Source organism: Panthera leo, chromosome B3 (assembly GCF_018350215.1).
Source record: "Panthera leo isolate Ple1 chromosome B3, P.leo_Ple1_pat1.1, whole genome shotgun sequence".
In the NCBI taxonomy this organism is placed as follows: Eukaryota; Metazoa; Chordata; class Mammalia; order Carnivora; family Felidae; genus Panthera; species Panthera leo.
The window spans coordinates 45,211,082-45,230,193 of record NC_056684.1 but is presented as its reverse complement, the minus strand read 5'-3'; the positions used below and the strand labels follow the sequence as shown (position 1 = coordinate 45,230,193).

At 44.8% G+C, this 19,112-nt stretch overlaps 1 protein-coding gene across 1 annotated transcript in view; it reads left to right on the top strand.

Moving 5' to 3' along the window:
- Positions 1-1,000: 1,000 nt before the first annotated feature.
- FAM81A (family with sequence similarity 81 member A) overlaps positions 1,001-19,112 on the top strand; it is a 77,819-nt gene continuing 59,707 nt past the window's right edge. The window contains exon 1 of the mRNA XM_042941873.1: positions 1,001-1,061. The gene's annotated coding sequence lies outside the window, so the exon portion shown is untranslated. The remainder of the gene's footprint in view (positions 1,062-19,112) is intronic.

The following is a 19,112-nucleotide window of genomic DNA, read 5'->3' as shown; positions in this document are numbered from 1 at the left end:
GAGGGGCTCAGACTGGTGGGAGAGACAGACAGGAATACTTGCACTGGGTAAATACTAGCGACACGAAAGAGAGATGAACCGGAGGCGGTGAGGCGTGTAAAGGTGGAGGTCCGCAACTCTGTTTAAATCCCGCCCACCCAGAGGAAGCAAAACTGAGTGGATCGGCTTGTGCATCCTGCTCAGAGTCCAAATTGAGAGGAAGGGTGAAAGAGTTAGGACGCCCCGGCAAAGGAATGAGGGAGAGGGGAGGAGGAAGGGCTGCGAGGAAGGGTGGTAGCAATTCCTTCTTGCGTCGTCTGTTGCGTCGCAACACAATCCTTGGACCCAGCGGGGGGTGTCAAGGTGATTCATGACATGGCACTTGGCAGCCGAGAGGGTTAGTTCACCTGCACAGGTGGGGCGTCAGCGCGCGAGCTGCCTACCAGACGGTGGCCTCATAAAATAGCTTCTCCTCAATTTGGAAGGGGGGTGGGGGTGGGGGGAGATAAATAACGCTTCCTTGTGGGAAAGAGGTTTAGCGAATACGGAATGCTAGGGCTCTGAAGAGAATTACAGTGCAGGCACCATGGCTATTATCCTAATCGGGCACCATTTCGACACCTCTCCCTTCAAGTCAACCAGCCCTACAACAGGATTTATTTTCCAATAAGCGAAATCCCCGCCCGCCGACTCCGAGCCGCTTGGATGAGAGCTCTGTGGGAAACAGCAGCGACGAGGAGAGGCTATTTTGGGTGTGGGAACGCGGAGGGAGGAGGGGCGGCGCCGCCAGGCCGGGCGCGGGTGCGCGGGGAAAGCCTCCAGCTCGGGCTGCCACGGCAACCGCGTCCAGGCAACGCGCCCGGAAGCGGCTCGGGCGGCGCGCGGCGGCTCGCGCCCCCCGGGAGCCGCGAACCCGGCCGGGCCGCGCGCCGGGCCAGGCGGCAGGCGCGCGCTGATTGGACGGCGCTCCCCGCGGCGCGGGCCCGCAGCCGGGCGCCCCGCACAGCCCGCGCCAGCGGCCGCCGCACCCAGCCGCGCCGGCGAGGATATGGGCAGCCGCGGCGCGCCGGCCCCCCGCGCCGGTGAGTGCCGCGCCCCGAGGGCCCCTCCCCCCCCCGCGGGGCGTGCTCCGCGCCCCGGCGGCGGGAGCTCCCTGGGACGGCCGGTGACCTTGGGGCAGCCGCCGGGGAGATCGGCTTGGGGGGCAGAGCGAGAGCTGCGCGTGGCCCATGTGACGTGTTGCCGGCGAGAGGGTTAACTGCATGCTGACGCGAGGGGATGAAGTTGGGCACAGAACGCAACTGGCATTGCATTTTTGCGGGGGCAGGGGGGAGTTGCGTGCTAGCAAACCAACAGAAGCCGGGAGGGACTGTTGGTGGGAGCTGGGGTGGTGCACAGATTGCCAGGGGGTGGTGGTAAGTCAGCCGTCCCACTAAGAGCTGAGTGACCTTGGACAGGTTAACCTCTCTGCCTCCCCCACCCCTCTCTCATTAAAACGGGCTTGGGCTCTTTGCAGTTCCACAGTGCTGTTGTGCCATTGTACTGTGAGCTGAGAAAGGGCCCCAAAGTATGGTTCTGCGGGTACAGGATGTACAGGACTTAATCATGTTTATTCTGTAAGAGATTTGCATTAATTGGCTCTCAAAGTGGCAAGGAATGTTATCGTTTTATGGAAGATTTTGGACAGAAAGCAGTGGGTGGTCCAGGGAGTGACTTGTCAGGATGCCCAGGTTAAAACCTCTCGGGTGCGCTAAAAGTCATGAACAAAATCAGGGTTAATACTCCCAAGTTGTTCTTTCCTGTAGTTGATCTCATAGGAAACTTTGTATTTGAACAGGTAAAATCAAAATCCAATAGTGGCAGGCAGCAGCAAATTAAGTGAGTCATTTCTTCAGTGTGCACGAGGGGTGTGTGTGTGTGTGTGTGTGTGTGTGCGCGCGTGTGTGTGTGAGCGCGCACGCGCGTCCCCGGCTGCGCTCGCGCTCTAATCTTAAAGTATGTCCGTGTTAGAAATTATTTCATAGGAGTAACCAGAAATAATGATAGAACCATTTGAATCCCCAAGAGTGCAGTTCCCTGGGAAGCACGGGCAAACATTTGCAGCTTGCTCTTTAAATAGGGAGTTGGGTTTGTGAAAGTAAATATGTTCTTTACTGAGGACCATCCCTAGGATTTGCACGTTGTGTCGGCCTTCGGGGCCCTGTCACGGAGTGTGTGTATGTGAGGAAGGTACTCCCGAGACCGAGTAGGCTGTGACATCTCTTCTATTTTTAGCATTGGCTGGTGCTAAAAAGATACTCAGGCTCTTTTTATATTCTCAGTCCATACACTTCCCTCTTCCAAAGGAGAGGGAAGGGAGGAAATGCCCTGTCCAGAGCTCTCATGGATCCTTGGGATTGCCCCTTCTGGCTTTCTGCTCCAAAGCTACCCTAAATATTCATTCCAGTCTGATTTCATCTGTATAAAAATGTGGCTTGGGAAGAAAAACATTTTTGGTGTTAATGAATAAGCTGCTGTGAGCTTGTTTACCTGACGGTTTAATAATCTTTAATGGTTTACATGTTAGAAATCTGATAGCATTCAGATAGAAAAATCCTTACTGCAAGAATTCAGCCACTAAGCCCTACAAATCCTTTCATGAATCACACTTTGTTACACTTGGAAATCTCATTAACAAACTATTCCACCTTCTCTGTCTGTAGGCCACTGACCTGTATGTCTCCAAAACCTGCCTTTCAGTGTCTTGTTTTCCACATCCTGCAGCCATACTCCTGTATTTTCGTTTTTCTGCAGCTGAGCCCATTTTCTGTCCCTCCCATAGCATCAGAGTCTGAGTGAACAATTTCTCTCAGAACAGCCCTCTCCTGTCACATCCGAGAGGGATTGGATTTCCGGTTTCTCCGTGCCACTTCCAAACCATTAACCCATCACTAACAAAGTCTTCAGTTTAGGAGGCCATTCTGTCTGCTTGTGCCCCGTGCCCTCCTTCTTCTGTTATGGGTCAGTGCTTGCCAAACCCGGTGGTTCCCCAGAATCACCTGGAGTATGGTGAAAAATGTGGCTCTTTAGACTCCCTCAAACACACCAAATGAGAATCATCAAGACGGGCAAGACCTACAAATCCTTATTTTAAAAACAAACGCAGAAAGAAGAAGGAGGAGGAAGGAGGATGGGGAGAGAAAACAGTTCTGTGGGTGATTCTGATGTACACCCAGGTTTGGCAAGCCCTTCGCTTGATGCTACAAAAAAGTGACAGACAGACAAACATGAGCAACCAGCTTGGTTCTCTTCCCTACCTGTCTCTTGCCCGTGACTTTGGGGTTTATGTTGAGACTCTATTAATCCATTGACCTTGAAGTTCCTCAAGGTCTTCAACAGCAATTCCCCCGGCCTTAATTTCCACTTTATTTAAACCACTCACATTTTGCACTTGTCTAGTCTTGGGCATTTCTTCCTCCTTCAAAATCTGGACTTCAACTTGGACTTCAGCCCATTCAACTGATTCTTTCCACTTACTGCACAGGATTTTAGCCATTATTGAGGACTCTGGTTCCTTAATTGCTTGCTGTTCCAATTCCTTTATGGCTCCATTTCTCCAGTTGGAGTCTATATGTTGCCAGCCATTTCGGTTCTGTCTCGAATCCTGGAATCTTTATTCTTAACATATTGGGCTTCTCATATTCCCGTCCTCAGTCCAAAATCACCCTCATTATCTACTTTTTCTTCTCCCAGCCTGCCAAGTTATCCAGGAGAAAGTCACAAAGACCTATGGACCGGTTCCACTGCAAATTTATGCTGGCTCTAATTTCACCTAGGTCCTGCTTTTCTATGAAGAAAAAAAAATCCATTTCTTATTAACTCTTGACCGCATTCCTTTAGAGGTTGTGCCAGATTTTCCCATTCCTTAAACTTCCAGTCAGTTTCCTTTCAGGAGATAGCCTTTTTTCACTAACAAGATCAACGATGTGCATACCTTGGGTTAGTGCCCTGTACCTCAATATAAGCTCCCACTGTACCCATCCTGCCACCCCAAACATTTTTCTTTACCCATCTTCGTTCTTCTTTATTTCCTCTTTCTCCGAGGGGGGAAAAATGTCTACAAGTCTCCTCCTCAAGATTAACTCACGTACACTCCACACTCTGCATTTTCTGGACTTTTTTTCCCTTCCTTCTTGCCTCATGTGGAAACTTGCTCCATTTGTTACTCCTTTTCTTCAGTTTCTTGGGCCCCTCCTTGCTCTGCCCAACCCTCATCCGAGCATATAATCAGGTCATCCTCCTCATACCGAAAGAAACTGTGCTGGCGTCCCAGCTTTGTCCTAATAGAACTTTCTGCGATGGTGGAAATATTTTGTATCTGTGTTGTCCAGGATGGTAGTCACTGAGCATATGAAATATGGCTAGTGTGACCGAGGAACTCAATTTCTAGTTTTTGTTAATTTTAAATTAATTTAAAGAGCACACGGGGCGATGGCTGCTGTATCTGGCAGGATAGTTGTGCGCCCTGCTGCTGTGTTAAACTATCCTACGGGCTTCCCTCCTTTGACTGCCCCCTCACTGGTCTGGCCCCACCCTCACCTTTGTGCTGAAACTGCTTTGTCGTAGGGCTCCCGCAGAGGTGTCCTGGTTGCAGAGCTGAGGCCTTTACTCTGTCTTTCCCTCCTTGATCTGCCCTGCTGTCTGCTACCCAGATCTTTCTTTCTTTCCTTGTCTCCATGTCACTGGTTATCCACGAGCAACTCGAACCTCTTTTGTCTCCTGTTTCCTCCTGATTTCTGAATGTAGGATTTTTTTTTAATGTTTATTTTTGAGAGAGAGAGAGACAGCGCGAGCAGAGGAGGGGCAGAGGGAGAGACACACACACACAGAATCTGAAGCAGGGTCCAGGCTGTGAGCTGTCAGCACAGAGCCTGAGACAGGGCTCGAACCCACAGACTGCGAGATCATGACCTGAGCTGAAGTCAGAGGCTTAACCGACCGAGCCACCCAGGTGCCCCTGAATGTGAGATTCTGTCAGGTCCTGTTCTTGGTCGTTTTCTCTTCCTCTGCTGGCCTCCTGCCTTCTCTCTCTCCCAGAGTCAACTCCCCTCAGAGCCTATGTTAGTTGTCCATGGGTGGTTGACCTGTGCTTTACTGGGCACCACGATTCACTCGTATCCTGACTCGTATCCTGTCATTTTGTCCTCGCTCCGCCTCTGTGAGGCAGATACTCCTATCGTTCCTGTTAATATAGGTGGAGAACTTGAAGCAGAGAGAAATGAGAATAACCGAAGTAAGTGACTGGTTGTGAAGGAGCAGACCTGAGAGAGGAATTCTGGCAATCTGACCTTAGAGCCTGCTCTGACTGGGCTTTCCCAAGGCCCTCCAGCAGTCTTCAAATCTGCATTTCTAGTCTGCCTTCTCCCAAATTCCGTTCAGAATCTGATACCCAGAAGCCCGGCTATTTTGTCCTTTTTCACTTTTTATTTACAGAAAAGTTGCAAGAATAATTTGAATAATTCCCATCTTTAATTCAGATTCCATAAATATTAACTGTTGGCCACACTTGCTGTATCCTCCTCTTTCTCATTCTCTGTATATGCACATATGCACGCACGCACACATGCTCACTTACATATGTCGTGGTTTTTTCAGAACCATTTCAGAGTTAAGTTGTAGACTTGATGCCCGTGTACCTACCTCCCCCAGTACTTCAGTGTATATTTCCAAAAAGAACAAGGACATTTTCTTGTACAATAAGCATAATACTCAATGATTATTAAGACATTATCATTGATTCTGTACTGTTATCTAATCTATAAACCTTACTCAAATGTCACCAATAGCTCTAATAATGTCTTTATAGTAAAAGAGGAGGGAAAAAAAATCTTTTCCTATGTTAGTTGTCATGCCTCTTTATTATTTTTTTAATTGTTTATTTTTGAGAGAGAGAGAAAGCAGGGGAAGGGCAGAGAGAGAGAGAGGAAGAGTATCCAAAGCAGACTCTGAGCTGACAGCACAGAGCCTGATATGGGGCTCGAACTCACAAACCGTGAGATCATGACCTGAGCCCAAGTCAGAAGCCTAACTGATTGAGTCACCTCGGTCCCCTGCCCCCCCACGCCTCTTTAATTTCCTTTCATCCGGATGGTTCCTCACTTCTTTGTCTTTCATGACCTTGACCTTGACGCTTTGGAAGGGTACAGGCAGTTATTTTATAGAGTATCCTTTAACTTGGGTTTGCCTGGTGTTTCTCATGATGGATTTAGGGAGGCACCCATGAGACGACAGTGTGCCCCTCTCAGTGCATTCCTTCATGATCTCCATGCCTGTCACCATCCTCTGTAACCTGCTCTTGAGCGCTGGCGTTTTCCTAACTTTTCTCCCGTTCTGCACACTCCCACATCCAGGTGGTCATTGAGTGGTGAGGTGCTCCCTGCAGTCTCCCTCAGTTCATCACTTCCTTTCTGTTCCTACTGCCTCTCTCTTATTTTCGGAGTCGGCGCCTCTGCTCACTGTCCCAGCGACCCTCCCAGCTTTTGCTTCCGCTGCGAACCAACAGAACCCACGTGCCAGGAGTTTTCAGTAGTCAGTGCTTCCTCTGCTTTGCCCTCCCTCTACCCTTGCCGATGCCGCCCTGTGTGTCCTTAACTCATCCCTTTGAGCGTCCGGCTCAAATGCTATACCTGACGGCCCGGGTCACATCCGTCCTGCCTTCTGCGTAGAAGCAACGCCTGGTGTGTACCACTTACGTGGCGTGTACCAGCTTCTCTCCTCTTGCGTGGCGGCCTGTTCTCTTTCCCTGTTGAATTGAAGCTTCTGAGTGTGGGGGCTGTGTCTTGCTCGGCACTGTGGAGGCTCAGTGAGTATTTGCTGACTGGATGAATTTCCTTGATTAAAATCATTTAGAAAAATGCTCAGGATGATCTTAGAGTTGTCTGCTAGCCTCTGGTACGTGCTGGCGGGTGTGAGCGAGACCCCATGCCTCACTCCAAGAGTCAGGTAGATGTGGGTTCAAAATCGGGCCTTTTACGAAGTGACGGGTGATTTGAAAAGGTGCTTCCATGTTGTAAGTGGAATAAGTAATTTTCCCCTGATGACACCTTAACTTTGGGTATATGTGTCAAGACAAAGACATGGCATATTTGATTTAAAAAAAAAAAGAGTAGAGAAACCTAACATAGCATATTAAAAATGGCCCATCTAGTTCTTCACACCCCAAATGAGCAGCTGCATGTGTGAGGAGTAGTTTCTCGGGCTCACATCCTGCCTTGGAGCCCTCGGACCACCTGTTTCTCTCCTCTTCATTGTCTAGCCGCCTCTCCTCCTCTGCTTACCCATTGGCACTGCCTCTCTGCCTTCACTCTTGCCCCTCTTCTCCCTTGTCTCTCTTCCTGCCTGTTCCCTTCTCTTAACAACTCTTCTGCTTTCATTCCTCTCTCTGTATGGATTATTCTTCTTTTTGGCTTATTGGATATGGTTTTATGTTCTATGCATTTTTAATATAAAAACAGGTGAGAAGAGATAAACAGGTTTTGTTTGTTTGTTTGTTTGTTTGTTTGTTTGTTTTACTACTTGCTGGTCTTCTATTGATCCCCCCTCACCCCCCATGGCTCAGTGGTTCTTGGTATTTTAAGAACATTGTTACCAGTTACAATAAAGCGGTTCATTGAGTCACTCATTGAGTTACCTTTTGGGTACACCAGGAGCGGTTACTGGGAATGTGCTGGTTGACAGACATCAAAAGGCCTGAATTTGTCAGTCTCTGTTAAGGCAGGATTGGCATTTGAAGTCAGTAATCAGATTTTATGGTGGTGAGTTGTTGGGATTGTTGGAAAGACATTATTCCTCCTCAAGGCGTGCCTGCGCTTGCTGGCTGGTGGTCAGCTTTTTTCTCATTCTTAAGAGAATGCTTTTGTGCAGATGACATCTTCTCTGGATAAAGTCGCTACAGAAGTGAAGGCAAGAGATTCTGTTGCTTAGCTGAGTGGGGCTTACATACAAAGCGTGTTTATGTGGGAGAGAATGTGTGGGGGTTGCTTTCACATTATGGAATTCTTAAAATTGTTTAACCGGGAAGATGTTATTCAGAAACCCCTGGTGCTTTCAGCTTGTTTTTTGTTTATTTCAGATTTCTTTTTTCCTCATTTTTAATTATCTCTGGAAGAGCTCAGGAGTCCTCCCCTGCCCTCTCTAAAATAGTTATAAAATTAATGCATTGAGCTCAAGTTGTTACTCCAAATAAAAGAGTCTCTCACAGACTCCTGTGTTCAGCAGATACGTCCAGCCCCCTCCCACCGTGTATGAGAAAAAGGGCAGAAGCTGGAGGCTGGATCTTTCTTCCGTGGCCAGATGCATAGCTTTTCGGTCAGAGATGCATATAGGCTAGAACCCAGAAGTCACAACTTGCATTCTGTCTACACAAGTGTACAAAGTCATGCCTTCCTCTCCATGGCCCTTGGTGCATCTGGGTGTGTAGGTAATTTAGTAGGTAGAAAGTTTACACCAGCTTTTAGTAATATTGTTTCTGTTCTAGCTGTTGCATTTGGCAGATTCCCTTTTTAACATTTGGTAATGTGTCTTCTCTAACGCTAAAAAGAAAAGTTGCCAAATATAGCTGTTGATCATAATAAAACACCCTAAAAGTAATATTAAGACACTTCTTTGTGGTGTAGGTACATGCATGTATGAGTGCCTGTGCACACTGTAGGGCAACCTGAAGGAGTCAGCCAGGCTTACAGCTCGAAAGGGACCTTGAGTCAGCAATCGATATGTCATCGGGGCACAGCAACTCAATAATTGAAATGATGGGCCTTACCAAATTAGAAAAACAAACAAGTGAACAGATATTTATGAGTGTCTGTGAAGAGGTGCTGTGTTGGGCTTCCAGAATCATTTGGCAGGATGTCCCTGCTGCCCCAAAGTAGCTCAGTTGGGGAGACATAATCCCTGAAAAGTTCAACTAACAATAGAAGATTTAAATAGTATTTCAAAATAGCTGTTATTAATAGATGGGAACAGAAACCAATCTGTTTTTGCAATGTTTCTCCTAAAAACGTTCACATTGTTCTGAAGTATAGAGAATGGATTAAAGTCACATTGGTGGCTATTCCTTGGGTTCTAGGGGTTCAGATGATTCCAGTCCATTTGTGAATCCATCTGGACCTGACAGAGGCCACATGTATGTTGCAGATGTACTGGATCTCTTCAGTTCTGTAGCAATCCCTGTCCTTGCTAGCAGCCACCATAAATGGTTTGAGCATTTTAAGGTTTTTTGTTTTGTTTTGTTTTGTTTTTGTTTTTTTATGGGTCAGAAATACAGCCATTCTTCACCTCTCTACGTTCAACAGAATTCTTCTTGTGAATTGTGCTAGAGTGGAAGGGAAAGAAAATAAGTCTTGCAAAGTGGAATCAAGGCCATTTCATAAAAGGCATTAGAAATAGTTGCCTTGGGACCTGCGGAGGTCCTCACGCTATCTCTGGAATCTAAGATTTTTGGAATGCTGTGCTGGTAGCTCCCACCAGTGGCAGCCACTGGACCTGGACACAATGCCTGATTGCCTACGTGAGGACAATCCAGGGCCTTGAGGACGGCTTCAGTGAGGGCACTGGGCTCAGGCCTCATTATGTACACAGGAGAGAATGGGGCTTGGGTAACAATTCACAGCAAACTGGGAGTTGTTTGATGAGTGTAGAGTTTCAGTTCTGGAAGATGAAAAAGTTCTAGAGGACTGTTTTTTTTTTGTTTTTTAGTGTGTGTGCGCGCGTGTTTTAAGTTTATTCATTCTTGAGAGAGAGAGAGAGAGAGAGAGAGCAGAGAGGAAGACAGAGGATCCCAAGCAGGCTCTGCGCTCACACTCAGGGCTCTAACTCACAAACTGTGAGACCATGTCCTGAGCTGAAATCAAGAGTCGGACACTTAACCAGCTGAGCCACTCAGGTGCCCCTAGAGATCTGTTACACAACAGTGTGCATAAAGTTAACACTACGGTACTGCACATTTAAATTTTTTAAAGATGACAAATCTTGGGTTACGTGTTTTTAACCACAGTAAAAACAAAAAACAAAACAAAAAACCTCCAGCAAACTTATTTTTCTGAACCTTGGAATATCTGTTAAACCCAGAATCAGGCTTGTCTCTTGGTTTTGATGACTGTAAATGGACAATTTCTGATTTTTTTGTTTTATTTTCTTTCTTTTGTTCATTCTTTTATTCCAGAAGTTGTTATTTAAATTTTTGTCACTGTGAAAATAGTGTACTTTTAAAGTGTTTTGAAAATAAGGAAAAGTGGAATATTATTTTGTATTTTAGAGAGAGAAAGGGTGCACAAACGTACCCAATGTCACTATTTATATTTTGGCTTGTTTCTTTACATTGTTTTAGAAAGTTTTTTTTTAATGTTTATTTTGAGAAAGAGAGAGAGAACACACGTGCTGGGTGTGGAGGGGCAGAGAGAGAGGGAGAGAGAGAATCCCCGACAGACTCTACATGGTCAGTGCAGAGCCCGATGCATTGCTTGAACCCACAAACAGTGAGATCATGACCTGTGCCAAGATCAAGAGTCGGATGCTCAACCAGGCACCTCTACATTGTTTTAAAAAATATTATTACTTTTAGTACTGAAGCCCTGCCACACTCCCCTCAGGACAGTTGAGGGATTTCTGGGTTGCTGGGGTAATGTAGAATTGGAAAGAAATGTGAACGTATGTCAGGGAAGATTCACTTGCCCTTGACCTAAGGTATCCAGAAAGGCACATTTTGGTGGGAGGATGCCCAGTGTCTTAGGGGCTGTGTTGGGGGGTGGGGGGATGTTATAACATCCCCTTCTTTGGTGACTTACCCAAATTTCTCCCGGATGTATCTTATAACCATAATGCCATTTCCATCCCCCAAAGTGTTAGCCTAGTACATTTCTTGCAAGGATGGCTCATCTATCTGTTCTCCAAAACTCCGTCCAGTTTAGGGAGAGGGGAGCTGTCTACTAAGAAGAAGACAGGGCATGCTTACTTGTGCGGTTTCATTTTCTTTGCACATAACTTGGAGGCACTCCTTCAATCTGAGCCCTGTGGTTAATTTGTGGAAACCTCCTGCCATTATCAGTGGTTTTTCTTTGGCTTTCTTTATCAATCTAATATTTTGGCTTTGAAATTAGTTGCACAACTCTCTTCCTCCTCTTTGTACTGAAAACAAATGATTTACCCAAACACCAGCTATTCACATCCCAGAACAATGCCAGCAACTTGGCACAGGGTGGATTGGGGCAGTGGTATTAAACGTAGCTGCAAGTCAAGGAAGTGCGCACTCATAGAAGCAGAGTCCCGTGGTCGGTCGGGTAGGAGAGGGGAGGAAGGCAGATAAGGATGGCCTCTGCACACAGTGGGGTGGTGGTTGTCGTGCCCTTGACTGCTCTACCCACCTCCACAGGCCCAGGGTCTGGTGAGCTCCTCATCTCGGGGAGGAGGAGGAGAAAGAGGGGTAGAACTTAAAAATATGAAGGTCCTTTAAACTCAAGTTAAAATGTTTGTACCATCTAAATTGTGGTGCAATGGAGCCAACTTGTGGTTTCAGGCCCTGTTTATGGTTTTATATAGTATTATAAATCCTTTTTCAAATCTTGTTCTTTTAACAAAAGTAACATTATAGCTAGCAAATAAATATTTTCCATGTTACTTCATAGTCTTTATAACCATTATTTTTTTATTTTTTAAAAGTCCAAGTTTTTTATTATTATTTTTTATTTTAGAGAGAGAGAGGGCAGGCACACAAATGGGGGAGAGGGGCAGAGGGAGAGAGAGAGAGAATCCCAGGTAGGCTCCATGCTCAGTACAGAGCCTGACACAGGGCTTGATCCCACGATCCTGGGACTGAGCCACCCAGGCGCCCTAAGCAACCATTATTTTAAATAACTATTGATATATTCTTGTGTGGATTTGCCATGTTTTAATTAACTACTGTTTTACTGTTGGACATTTAACCAATAGCCATCTATAGAAACACTAACATTTAGATACGATCACATACCAAGTATGGATAAAATGCTTTCGGGCTAGAGATTTGATAAAGATTAGTTACTGTTCTAATTTCATGGTCCTCAGAATGTCTAGGGCAAGATTGCATTCTGTGCATGCACTGAAGAGACTAACACTAGGACTTCCTTGCATCTCACGGTCTTTACATGTTTGTTTTTAAGCGGGGGTGGGAAGAAGTTATTTTCTTTTTTTAATGATGCAACGAAAAATTAAGTTTAAGAAGTAAAACATCAAAAACAATCATATATTTAAAGCCCTTTGTATCCCTGTGTCTGATCCCCTCTTTCTCTCACTCAGTGACAAATATGACTCTGACTTGGTGTCTGCCATTTCCATGCTCATTGTTAGATATAGATTCAGCATATTATTTGCAATATTTTAAATCTTAATAAAAAGGTCTTCATGGGGGCACCTGGGTGGCTCAGTCGGTTGAGCGTTGGACCAGCTCAGGTCATGATCTCGCAGTTTGTGGGTTCGAGCCCCGCGTTGGGCTTTGTGCTGACAGCTCAGAGCCTGGAGCCTGCTTCGGATTCTGTGTCTCCCCTTCTCTCTGCCCCTCCCATGCTCATGCTCTGTCTCTCTTTGTCTCTCAATAATAAATAAATGTTTACAAAAAATTTTTTTAATAAAAAACAAAGGTCCTCATGCTGTCCATATCCTTCTTCAGCTGGTCTTTTTACTTAATATACTTGTGAGATTCATTCACACTGGGACGTGTAATTCAAACCCATTTATTTCCACAACTGGTGGTTCTTCCATTGCATGAATGTGTCATGGTTTATTCATCCACTTGCCTAATGATGGGTGTTCAATCCACTTCCCCCACCCCCACCACCTACTTTTTTGCTCTTAGAAACAATGCTACCTTAAGTAGTCTTGTTAGTGTCTCTTTGTGAACATGCTTGAGAAGTTTCTGAGGTATTTCTTAGCAGTGGAATCATCGGGTCATGGAGTTTGTGCATCGTCAGCTTTACTAGATGTTGAAGATTGCTTTCCAAAGTGGTGGTACTGATTCACACTCCCATTTGGTGTTCCTGTTTGTTTCATATATATTCCTGTCAATCCTGGATCTTGCCACACTTGAGTTTTGCCAATATAATGGGGTGAAATGGTATCCCTTGTGATTTTATCTATTATGGCCAATTAGATTTATTTTATAATTTGCTTCCATTGGCCAGCACAGAGCCAATGTTATGAAAAAACTTGTTAAAGTTCTTATTCTTCATTGTTTTTTTGAGATTTTATGTATGTATGTATGTATGTATGTATTTGTTTGTTTGTTTATTTATTTATTTATTTATTTATTTATTTATTTATTTTTAAGTCTGCTCCATAGGCAGAGTGGAGCCCACCGTGGGGCTTGAACTGACAACCCTCAGATCAAGACCTGAGCTGAGATCAAGAGTCAGATGCTTAACAAACTGAGCCACCTAGGCGCCCCTTTTTGAGATTTTTTTTAAAGCAAAACAACCAGTTTGGAATTTGTTAAATGACTTAAAAGGTATATTATAAAATAAATAAATCTCTTCCCAGCGAGGAGAACCACACCCCGTGTGATTTGGTATCAGAATCCCAGGTGACTGCAGTTGCGGACTGAATACAGGTGACTGCCGCGTGACTGGTCTCCGCTGTGTTCTGTTCGTCAGGAGCAAGTCACAGGCCCCACCATACTCAAGGAGAGGGGATCACACAAATACGAACTTCAAGAGGCAGGGATCTTGGGGGCTACCTCACACATTAGTCTGTTCCCCACAATAGGTACCAGGTGGTGCTCATCATGTTTCAGGTTTAGATGTTCAGCTCTGCTACAGCAGTCAGAGACCATCCGATTTCAGGAGACAGACTTTGGTTCCCAGCGCCACGAGAAGAGTAGCTGACAGCGGGGCTCATGCTGCTTCCTGCACGTTCTCCTTTTACACACATCCACATGGGAAGCTAAATGATGTGTGTGGTTGAGTGTGGGCTCAGGGCAAGAGTGAGCAGGAATATCTCAGTGGCTGATGTCGTTGGACCATGAGAACTTAAAACATCCCTCAGCGTTATAGAACTCTTCCTGCTGCTGCAGATTCTTAGGTTGTTGGGAACAGTGATGAATTTTGCCTCTTCACACTCTGCTTTTACTAGATATGCAATGTACACTATCCCCCTTTATGGTCGCACATTCATTCTCTAGTCAGGATATAATTCGGTTGATTAAATTCAACATTATGAAATGTCTTCATTTCTGTCATCTGACCTTGAGATTTGTCCGTCTAGCAAACAGTTCATCAGCCGTGTGCCAGGTGCTTGGGATACTGTGGACAATACAGCTCCTCATGGAGCCCACAGTATAGAGCCAAAGACTAACATTGAACTAGTAATCACAAGTGTGAGGACAGTTTGCCCTGTTTTAGTTGTGAGTTATCAGCAGTGTCTTGGATTGTTCTCACAGATCCACCGGTTTTTATCCCTTCTTGATTCTTTAGATTTTATTGTCTGAGTCTCACCTCAACCTGTTTTTAAAGTAGCTTGCACTCTGCCCCACTGACTTTTATACTACCTACATCATTTCATAAAACAAAGGAAGGAAAATAAGAGACCAAAAAGTTGAACTGAATCATGATTTAAAATAACATTTCAAGGGCACCTGGGTGGCTCAGTTGGTTAAGCATTGGACTCTAGGTTTCGGCTCAGGTCATGATTTCACGGTTTTGTGAGTTCGAGCCCGGCATTGGGCTCTGTACTGACTGCTCAGAGCCTGCTTGGGATTCTCTCTCTCCCTCCATCCCTCTCTCTCTGTGCCCCTACCCTGCTTATGTTGTCTCTGTCTCTCTCAAAAATAAATAAATAAATTTAAAAAAATATATAATTTTTCAGGGGTGCTTGGGTGGCTTAGTTGGTTCATGTCCGGCTCTTGATTTTGGTTCAGGTCATGATCCCAGAGTCACAGATCCAGCCCCATGTCTGGCTCTGCACTAAGTTTGGAGCCTGCTTAAGATTCTCTCTCTCTCTCTCTCTCTCTCTCTCTCTCCTCCCCCCCCCCCCCCGTGCCCCTCCCTGACTTGACTCACATGTGGGCAGTGAGTGCTGTCTCTAAAATTTTTTAAAAAATAGTAAAGTGATACATTAACATCAGCACTTTTTGAGTGGTGGTTTTCACTTTATGCCTTTCTGTAGACCTTAAATTTTAATAGTCACAAAAAGCATTTTTCAGTTTAAGAAAAGGTGTTTCTTAAAATATTTCAAATTTCTCCATATGAAATATATGTATTGCAAACTGTTCTTTTCACATATGTGCCCTGGTTGAGAAAACACAAGTGACAGCATTGCTTCAGTCCAGCTGTAACCTCAGCACATGGTGAGGCCTGGAGGAATAGCATTGGCCAAATGAAAGAATTATAGCAGCTGCCTAATCATTTCCCCACTAGCCCCACATAGTAAACAATATCATATCTCCCTCCTTAAACAAATGAGTACTATTTGCTGAGCCATTTATATAAAGTTTTATTTTTAGCAATGGATGTATTTTCTATCAGATGTGCGTCAGCCAGGGAAGGGAAAGGAACCAGCCCTTACTGGAAGCGCATTCAGTGCCCTAAGGCCAGACAGCGTTCTGGATTCCCCATAATCCTTCAGTGGTTAATGCCTGGGGAGGAAGAGGAGGAGGCCCTAGGTTCCCTGCTCTGTTCTTTCCTGGCCACGTATGGTTGGGCCACTTGCTGAACATTTCTGTTTCCTTTGGTTAAATGGCGATAAGCGCAGCCCCTTCACGGACTCTGAGGATGAATTCAACTAATGCACATAAATGTGCTCCAGGAGTGCCTGATATGGGTAAACACTTGGTGAGAGTGAGCAGCTATTCTTTATGAGGTCGCTGGCCCAACAAGGTAAGGCCAGCCTGCTAAGATCGTATTGTTAGCGGAGAAGCCAGGATTCAAATAAGGGTTTTTCTGACCTCGGTGCCCGTGCTTTCCACGCTAGAGAATTTTGTCTGCGGTTGCACAAAGCAGAAGGAGGGAAGCACAGGCAGTAGGGGGAAGGAAAATGAGCAGCGAGAATGGGGAGTTAAGGAAAAGGAAAGGGCCAAGGAAATTGCAGGGAGAGCCCTCAGGGGTAAAAAAGGAAAAGAAAGTGGAGAAAGCCCAGGCAGAGAGGGGCCAGGAGAAGAGTGGGAATAGTAAGGAGGGAAGAAGCTCCTCCCCCAGGCCCCGCCCTTCCGGGCTGAGTTCTGGTCCAAGGGACCTCTCCCTTCTCTAGACCCTCCACCCGTCTGTAGCTTGCCTTTCCCCGTCCCAGCCCTGGCGCAGCCGCGCTGCCCGTCCCCACACTGCCCCCGGACAGTCTCAGGTCCTGAGGTGGGTTAGAGCTCTACTCCCTCCTACCTGTCTTTCTAGACACACCTTCCGCTGTTCTCTGCTCTCTATCCTTTCCCTGTATTTTTAACTATAAGAAAATAGGCTTCCCCCCCTACCACCAGATTACAACCACTTTATTCATACATGCTTTGCCTATTTTTAAAAAAATTTCTGACACGCTGCACTTCAGTGCTGTATTTTAATAGTAAACTGAAAAACTAAATATTTTTATGATTAGAATTTAATTTTTCAGTAAAACCTGCCATTTTAACTTATAAAAATCATATATCATTTTACATTAAATGATACTGTAGGTATTTCTACCCAAAAAGAATCCTTGTAATCCCAAATAATTATTTTGGTTTAGATAATAGCGTTTCCCTTTACTCTTGTGTGAACAACCAAATGGTATAGGTATATTGCATATTTGGAGCGTTGCGATTTTATTTTTTCTTTTTTTTCTTGTTAATATTATTATTATTTTATTTTTAGAGAAAGAGTGTGAGTTGGGGGAGAGGGGCAGAGGGAGGAGGAGAGAGAGAGAGAGAGAGAGAGAGAGAGAGAGAGAGAGAGAGAGAGAGAGAATCTAAAGCAGGCTCCATGCTGAGCATGGAGCCTGATGTGGGGCTCGATCCCATGACCCTGGGACGATGATCTGAGCAGAAATCAAGAGTCAGATGCTCAACCGACTGAGCCCCTCAGGTGCCCCTGATTTTATGTTTTCTTATTTCTTTCACTTCTTTTTCTCTCTTGTTTATCTACCTGCCCCTTCCCCTAATTTCCCCAAGTTTTTTAAACTCATACTGGAGATTAATATTATTACAGCAAAACACAGCACAGTCAGAGCAGTATACAACCCGGATCTGCCCAATAATGTTGTAGACCCACTTGTGGTGCTAGAGTTCAGATTTATAAATGTGCAGAAACTGATGACCACAGGCAGATAAGCCAGAATTGACAATGGGAAGATCTGGAAATGATCTTTGGGAAGTTATTTAACCCTGTGACTTACTTATTTTTAATCTTTATTCATTTGCAATATAGATCCCATTGTTCTGGCAAAGGATTGTGATACTAACCAACCAAGAAAACTAACATAAACCAATTCCTACCATATGTCATGCAGAGGGCACCAGTTCTGAACGGACTCAGTGTGTGTTGTGAATTCATGCCATGTGACATTTCCCGTGGTAGAGAGTGCATAGTGCTTGGTAATAGGTTTATTCTGAAAAGCAATCTTAGACAATGAGTGGTGGATAGACTCTTTTTTTCAGAAATGTGGCTGGGTTTCTGTGGCTCAGGCAGGATAATTCCAGAGGGATGAAATGACCTTCAGAAAAGGAGATTCCAAAAGTCTCCATTTATTTGCAAATAATTATATGAAGTGGCTGTTTGGGATGCAGTCTCAGTAAAGAACTATGCTTTTTAACTAAAACATTCTCTAATGCCTTCATTGCTACAGTTTCTGACACTGGAATGCAAGTCATGCTCCCATTAACAGGCACGTATGGAATCTTCTAGGTCAGCTCTATGTCTATTATGATTTGAAATATGCCTTTAAGGAGCATGTAGTTTAAGGGAGATGAAATATTACATGGCTAAAAATAATAGGGTGTAATAAGTAGTATAAGACATACAGAATAAGTGCTGAAGAAATACAAACAAGGGAGCCATTTTATTGAATTGAGGGGCAGGCAGGTGAGGCCTAAAGGATGAATAGGAGTTTTCTAGGCAGGCAGGGATGAGAAGGGTGTTTGTGATATAGAGCTCATGGACAAAGGTATGAAGGCAGAAGAGTGCATGACATATTCACGGACCGTGGTGGGTGGCGTGGCATTGGGGGGGGCTGGCGTTGGCTGGAGTGGCCCCATATGGAGCTGGGAGAGGGGCCTATGCCAGAGTGTTCCAAGAGCATAGAAAGTACGGGTGGTGTTGGAGTATTGAGGGAAGGTGTGGAACATTCTCTCTGTTCTCCACGTTGGGAAATCCTACTCATTTTCATTAGTTCCTCCCTGACCTGCTGCTACCCAGCAAACAGTAAGGCATCTTCTTTTTTCCTCCCTATGTGTTTTTCGTTCATAGCCATTTATCCCGTTGTTTCTCTGTAGGCTGTGAAACCCTTGAGGGGGAGGGTATTTTTGGTCTTACACATTTAGGTTACTCAGCTGCAAAACAGATGCCAAATAAATGTTTCGTAGGTTAGGCTATTCTGTAGATTAATATCTCAACTAAGGTACATTACAACTTTTAAATGGTAAAGATTCTATGATTCTAAATACTAACATCTTCCACACTGGCCTGATTTCATGTAATCTAAATGACAGATTATTATCTTGAGAACTGAAGAAGTCCTTTGGCATCATAACTTGTTTGGCATGAATCACTTTTTTCTTAAATGTAATTTCTTTAAATTCAAAGTTCTTTGTCTAGGAAAATGAAATGTTCGCATTTTGAAACTCTAAAAATAACACACTGGGGAGATGATGCCAAAACAGTGGTTTCAATCACAAATGCTCTCTGAATCCAGCATCTAAATGAGAACTAATTACTGAATCAGATCATGGTTACTAGGCATTCATTGTGTTAAGGCAATTAACAGCAGTATTGAGAAACTCAAGTAAGAAAATATTTTAAAAACTCTCCAGTTTTGTTCAAATTTCTAATGTGCTGGGATGATCAACTGTTCCTTATATGCAAGGAATAATATGAATGATGATATCTTATTGTACAGTTTTAATAAATACCAGTCTTATTCTCTTAGTGGATAGATAGGTTCCCCAAGTCAGATCT